Source organism: Ipomoea triloba, chromosome 3 (assembly GCF_003576645.1).
Source record: "Ipomoea triloba cultivar NCNSP0323 chromosome 3, ASM357664v1".
In the NCBI taxonomy this organism is placed as follows: Eukaryota; Viridiplantae; Streptophyta; class Magnoliopsida; order Solanales; family Convolvulaceae; genus Ipomoea; species Ipomoea triloba.
In genome coordinates this window covers 23,104,848-23,112,366 of record NC_044918.1, presented here as the reverse complement: position 1 = coordinate 23,112,366, position 7,519 = coordinate 23,104,848, and the positions used below count along the sequence as shown (strand labels likewise).

Here is a 7,519-nt window from a genome sequence, read left to right as displayed (position 1 = left end):
AGAAAAAGGCTAATTTTGTGATGAGGATGACTATGCACAATGAGGATGACCGTGCATATTTAAAGGAGAAGAGGCTGATTTGCTCTTAATTAAAGGAGAGGATGCCCGTGTGCAATTAAAGATGAGGATGACTTGCAACATTAATAGGAGAATGAGGCTAACTCCTTGGAGAAGAGGCTAACCATGCACTAAGTAAAGATGAGGCTAACCGTGTGCATTATTTTGAAGGTTGAGGCTGATTTACATTATTTAATGAAGGTCAACCTATTTCCTATTATTATAAGGAGGCTAACTGATTTATCCCAAAAAGATGATGACTACGGCGTGATCAAGGAATAAAAATAGGATGACCTATTTTTATTTATTCTCAAGGAGGTCAACTGCCAACATGAAAGAATTCTAAAAAGGGAAATATTATTTTTCCAATAATATGGCATGAGGATGACTCTTGAAGGTGAATTAAAATATTCTTGCTACTTGGAGCTGAGATAAATTTAAGAAAAGTCAATGAACTTTTCGGTGGCATTAATTATGCTCAAGCAAGAATCACCGAGCAAATATATTTCAGAGCAACTTGACTTATGAACAACTCAACTGTTCACACTACCAAAAGATAAACAAAGTCAAGGAAATGTGGCTACAAGTTACAAGGCAAAATCATGTTAGTGATTAATGAAGACGTTGGAGGATCATTAGAAGCAAATATTCAAATTCATCTGACAGAGCCATCAAAGTTGACAAAAATCATCTGAGGACAATTAAATGCTCTGAAGATACATAACAGTCAAATAGCTTTAGCTATAAAAACCGATGAAGACTTGAAGACAAGCGATGATGAGGATCACAGAGATATCAGATTAAGCAAGTGCTAAGTATTGAGCTAAACACGAGAGAAAATCAAGTCTTAAGAAGAAATACTTTTATTTCTTGAGAAAAATTGTAGGAGTGTAGCTTTGTGCAAAACACTCGAGGAAACTAAGTATAGCTTTGTGCAAGACACTTGGTTGAGGAGTATACCTTTGTGCGAGATACTCGAGGAGCGTAGCTTTGTGCGAGACGCTCGGGAGCGTAGCTTTGTGCGAGGCGCTCGGGATTGAGTGTAGCTTTGTGCAAGACACTCGGAGTTGAAGAATTGCTAGAAGGGCACTGGTTCACTATTGTATCTGGATGATTGAAGATAGTGAAATTCCTCCTTGGAGTGAAAGGAGAAGAGTGGACTAGGAGGATTACACCACCTCTGAACCACTATAAATTGCTGTGTCCATTTACTTATCTGCTTACATATTTCGTGCATGCCTATATGATCATCACACACTTTGTCACATTAATTATTCTAGCACCTAGAATCACGTGACACTAAATTTGCATGCAAAGCATACTTCATACTCATCCTCATCTTGCTCAAAGTATTATTTGCTAGAATATTTCGAACCCACTATTCATTGCTTAGATTATTTCATCTGGGTTTGATAGTTTTCACGTCTGCATGCAAGCCAAACTTTTCATATTTATTATTTGAGCTATTCCAAAAGCTTCTAACGTGTTGCATGTACCAAAGCTCTTCATTTTTACGTAAACTTGATTATAGAACTTTTCCATTCATTATTCCGCTGCGAACTCTATTTGATTTATTGTTTCATGCTTGTTACCTAGAGTTGAAATTACTAAAGTGTTATAATATTTTAAATTGTTTGAAAAGTCTATTCACCCCCCCCCCCCTCTAGACTTTCCCACCCTATCGGGACCAACAGATTTCGTCATTTTTATAATTGACCAAAAAATTTATCGATTCAATATCAGTTGTTTATTTCGTCATTTTTATAATTGACCAAAAACAAAACAAAAAAAAATTATCGATTCGATATCGGTTATTAATTTCATCATTTTTATAATTGAACAAAAACAAAAACAAAAAAAAATATCAATTATTCGAGATCAGTTATTGGTTTCGTCATTTTTATAATTGACCAAAAACAAAAAAATATATATTATCGATTCGATATCGGTTATTGATTTCGTCATTTTTTCCTTAATTTAGTTCATCAAGAATGAAAAATTAAAATTCAAGAACAAAATTACGGAGCATCTTGGTTGGTTAAATAAAGAGTAGAAAAGTATGTAAATGAGTAAAAATAGTCTTATCATTTTTACTACAACAAAGTATAATAAATTATCATAAAAGTATGAAATAAATATAAGGGCAAATTTGGAAAAGTAGAATGATAGTAGTGATTAGTTTAGGAAAGTGGACAACATTATGAGACAAACTAAAAAGGAAAGTAAGACAGGTAAAATGGGACAGAGGGAGTACTAGTTATCAAATTTGAGACAACTGCCATGATAGGATGTCAACACGGTAGAAACATTACATAAGACCAACCACCTAAACAAATATAACAAACTGCATACTATGCCATGAAGAAATCAATCCTAGGGGAGGCAAAGGAGTAAAAAGAAAGCGTAACGCACGTGTCGCATTTCTCGTACGATGTACATTTACACCAACTATGCAAATCTCCTTCATATAATGCAAATGTAACCAATTAAGTTCCAATTTATCTCCCATAGCTAGACCGCAATCCCATCTTCCAACACCTTCCCCAACATAACTTTCTATGTGCCGCATAACATACACTCCACAATCCACCTTGTTCTTAGTGTCCTGCCACTTCATTAGCATCCTTTTGGTCTCCAGATTAAGATACTCACTAGACTTGAAACCCTCACCAATCGACTTGAGATATTCATGCAACAACAATTTCTACAGAAAACATACATATAACATCTTTAAAAGATGAAACCGTAAAAAAAAAAAAAAAAAAAAAAAAAAAAAAAAAAAACTACAATCACACCAGTGATAATACATACAAGATTTTCTGGGGTATTAATAGTACTATCAAAGTGGGATGAAGCCCGCAGACTGGCCTGCACTCACCCCACGTGAGGCGGGTTAGGGCTACACAAAAATGACCAGCGAAAGAGCGGGCATAACGGGCTTGGCCCGCTAAGGCCTGCAACTAGCGCGAGTTAGCCCACGCGGGCGGCAAATTATTGTGTGGAGTGTGGATCATGGTCCACATAGTGCTGTGTGGACCATGACGAAAAGTACATTTTTAATATACTAAATGTACATTATTTGTGTACTGAATGTACATTATATAATATAATGTACATTCATTACACAAAAAATGTACATCCTCTAAATACAATGTACATTTTTAATATACCAAAAGTTTATTATTTTTATATTGAATGTACATTATTTCATAGTATGGTCCATACAATAATCATTGCACGCAGGGTGCGAGTCAACCCGCGGACCAAGTCCTATATATATATATATATATATATATATATATATATATATATAATATAAAAACGTAATGTTTTGTGAGTACACAAAACACGCATAGAACACTAAGTTTATATATATATTATATTATATAAACATAATATAATATATAATATATATCTTTATTTTTTACTTTTTATTTATATTTTTAAAAGCCCGCGGGGCCGGCCAACATGCGTGGGGCGGGCTAGGGTTGTAGGAATCCTAGCCTTTGGCGGGACAAGCCTAATGGGGCGACCCGATCCGCTTTGACAGTACTAGGTATCACCATATTTCAACGTAGTGGGATGAGTGGAAGCGAAATTATTAATAATTGCAAGCCGCTCAGTCACAAAGTTGACACACAAGAGGAAGAAATGATTGCTTTGAAGAATAGGAAATAATAGTTGAGGCACAAAGCACAATGGTTACATCGGTATGGGCACAAATACACCAATAGAATAAAGGGATTAAATCCTATGTGCACACGTTCAAACACAAATGGGTACACAAACATAAACGAATGGGCACACATGAAATAAATGGTGAGCACCGAAGTGTAACGAGCAACAAAATCAGCCCCCATAGCCTTCGAAAACCAAGCCAATCTCTGATTGTCTATTTCTTTGGCCAACACAACAGTGTTAAGCTGTTAAGAAAACAAAAACACCAAGGATGATAATCGGCAACATCGCACAACATAAAAAAAATCAATTGAATCAAAATTACACGTAAACTCACAGTGGTGTAAGGCGAGGCAAACACCCTAGTTGGTGCAATTGGTCCTTAGTACGTTCTTGGGAGTTTAATATATATACAAGACCACATATTAATCACCCACGAAAACCTTCGGACCAGGAGCCAAAGAACATAGATCCTCACGACGAGAAGTCCGACCACTATACAAGAATAAAACCTCATGCCTACAGCTAGGATGAGCATTGATTACAAAGACAAAAATAACACACATTTGGGCACGAGGAAGAACTACATATGCAGCTAAAACTTACAAATATATATGTATGTATATATATATATACATTTATCGCATTAAATTGTGTGTGTGTGTGTGTGTGCGCGCGCGCATGTATGTATGTATGTATGTATGTATGTGTACATACATACACACACACACACACACACACACACACACATACATACATACATACATACATATGGACGCACTCAGGTGAAAACTCTCGTCCATGAGAGAAATAAGAACGATTCACAGCCGTCCACATGTCTAGATCAAAGAATCAGATGTAATTTTAAAGAAACGCCGCGGTGGAATTTTCATAAATAACTCAAACTTTGGTGCAAGCAAATGTGCTATAAGTGCAAGTACTTGGTGCACATTTGCACGTAAAATGTGTAAGTAAAATCACTTACAAGTGCAAGTAATTTACCTTCTTAACATCCGTGCACCTAGGTTCACCTAATTATAACGTTATGTGCACTTAGTATTGATGCTCAGTGTACAATTTACTTGCACTTGTAATACAATTTATTTGCACTTAGGTTCACTATATGAAACTGCTACATACAATTTACTTGCATTTCGTGTTCAATTATTTACGAAAATGTCACTGCGTTTTTTTAAATCAGTGTTTCTGATATGTTAGATCTGGACACTGGACGGATGACATGCGTTCTCACTTCTCTCTTCGACAAGTAGTTCGCACCTGAACGTAGTCCTCTATATGATATATATATATATATATATATATATATATATATATATATACACACACACACACACACACATATACACTTATATTTATGTATAAATTACTAATAGTTTGAGTAGCTGAGTTGGTTGAGTAACTACAGGGCATGTTGGTAGGGCTGGGCACATTTCGGGCTGCAATGGTATTCTTCGGTTCGGGTATCGGTTTTGAAAAATTAGATTCGGATTCGACCCGAAACCCGAAATATATGGGTACTATAAATAATAGATTTAGGGTTTCAGACTTCCTCAGTTCCTCCGCCTCCTCTCATTCTCACTTCTTTCCTTCTCTCTTCTTTCTCTGTTTCTCTCTTGCGATCCCCTCTCCACTCTACTCTCTCTATCTCTCAGATCTCATCCCTCACTCTCCGTGCCTCTCACCTTCTCCAGTCTTCGTCTCTCACCTCTCACACACTCTCCGCGGCTCCGCTTCTCACCCTCCACGTTTCCGATTCTCACCTTGGCGTCTCAGATTCTCACCCCGCCCAGTATCTCCGATTCTCACACTGGCGTCTCCGAATCTCACATCGGTGTCTCCGAATCTCACATTGGCGTCTCCGACTCTCACCCCGGCGGCTCCGGCTCTACGCCCTCCGCTCTCTCAAGTCTCGCCTTTGCTTTAGTTACTTAGTCACTCCCGGTGAGTCCCTTTCTCTCGCTTGAACTTTGAGTCGCCTCTCACCTCTCTATCGCTCATTCTCTCAACTCTCTATTTAGGAAACCTTAGATCTCCTTTGGGGCTTCAACTTGACTTATGAGTTGTGACTGCCGTCCACCAGTCCGCTACTCAAAGGACGCCGTCAGAGCCTTTGGCCATGAAAACCTAATAGGTATCATTTACTTTATTTTTATTTTCTTCAGAAGCTTTAATCTTTAAATAGTTTTTAAAAAAATTTCCCTTTTGTATTCATGCCAAAAATTTGTTTATAATTGTTTTTTTTTTCAGAAAATTTTTCCCCCTATGACAATATATATATGTATTTTTGTGTATTCTTGAATTTATTGGATTTGTTGCTGAATAGTTCTATACTTTTAATATTTTTTGTGTGTTTAGACATTAGATGTTCATACTTCATATAGTGAAAAGTTTACTTAATTATTTTTTTGGTTTTGTTTTTTACTGCAACGTTGTTTTTAACATTTTAAAAAAAAATGTGACTTATGTAGTTATGTATATATATTGAAAAGTTTACTTAAATTTTTTTGGATTTTTTTTATTGAAAAGTTATTTTTAACATTTTTTAAAAAATTGTGACTTAGGTAGTTAATGTATATATATTATTTAAGATTTGGGAAAGTAATAAAAATTGTAACATTTTTTAACATACAGAATATATTTTATTTTCTTTTTATGAGTTAAACAGTGTGTGCATAATTTGTGTGTTTGATTTTAAATAGTTTGTGTGTTTGAATTTTAATAGTTTGTGTGCCTAATATAGTACGGAGTAATATAGGAGTTATGTGTATCAGTTTGTGGGTAATTATGTGTATTAATTTCTGTAGAATGTTTGTTGTAAATTGTAATTATGTGTATTAGTTTTGGGTTTAAACACTTAAAAATCTAATTGTTGTAAATTGTTAGTTGGTAACATTCAGTGAGTGAGGGAGTTTACCAAATTTTAGTGTTTATTTCTTCATGTTTTGTAAGTTTAACAATTTGTAGGTTCCTGAAAAATATTAGACTTTATCAAAGACTATGGTTGTGTGTTAAAACTGGTGTATGGAGATTTGATGCAAGAAATAATATTTTTTCCTTTTATTTTAAAGTTGAATTGTTATATTTAAATCTATGTATGGAGGTTTGATAGTCTTTGATTTTTTACTATTTGTGTTACATTGGCACTAACTTAGGTCATTGCTTATGCTATTCCATAAGTTTTGGTATGTTTGTTTGTAAGTATAGTATCTTATCATAATTAGAATTAAATTATCTTTTTTTATTGTTGTAGGTCCTAATTCGAAGAAGACAAATGAATAGTCAGACCCAGACCATTGGTGAAGACTGAAGAGTCATTGGATCAATTTTTGCTTATTCAAATCGGGAGCAAACTAAATGTACTAAGATGATTGGCATTACCCCCAACCATATTTCACTATGTTTTAAGGAGTATTTAATTTTTGTCTTGTGCTTGTAATTAACTTAGTTTTACGGTAGGCAGGTAGAATCTTGTAATTATTGTCATGGTTTATTATTATTAATATTATTTTATTGGATTTATAATTTTGGGTTTATTCTCAGAATTTTCCTGTGTAACATTTAAAATGTCAAGATTTTTAGGAGTATTATACTTTTCTGGTTTTCATACCCGACCCGCGCAGAAACCGACCCGAAGCACCCGAACCCGAAAAAACCCGAAAGTTTTCGGTTCGGTTTTCGGGCTTGGAAAGTGAGCACCCGAAAATTTTCGGGTGGCCTATATTCGCACGGGTCGAACCCGAACCCGCCGCAGAGCCCACTTTTA

The 7,519-nt window shown here is 35.4% G+C and overlaps 1 long non-coding RNA gene across 1 annotated transcript; it reads left to right on the top strand.

Moving 5' to 3' along the window:
* The first annotated feature begins 5,347 nt into the window (after nt 1-5,347).
* Nucleotides 5,348-7,289, top strand: LOC116014145. Its single transcript, XR_004097351.1, has 3 exons — nt 5,348-5,697; nt 5,775-5,887; nt 7,007-7,289. It is a non-coding gene; the product is annotated as an uncharacterized LOC116014145 (long non-coding RNA).
* Nucleotides 7,290-7,519: the final 230 nt, after the last annotated feature.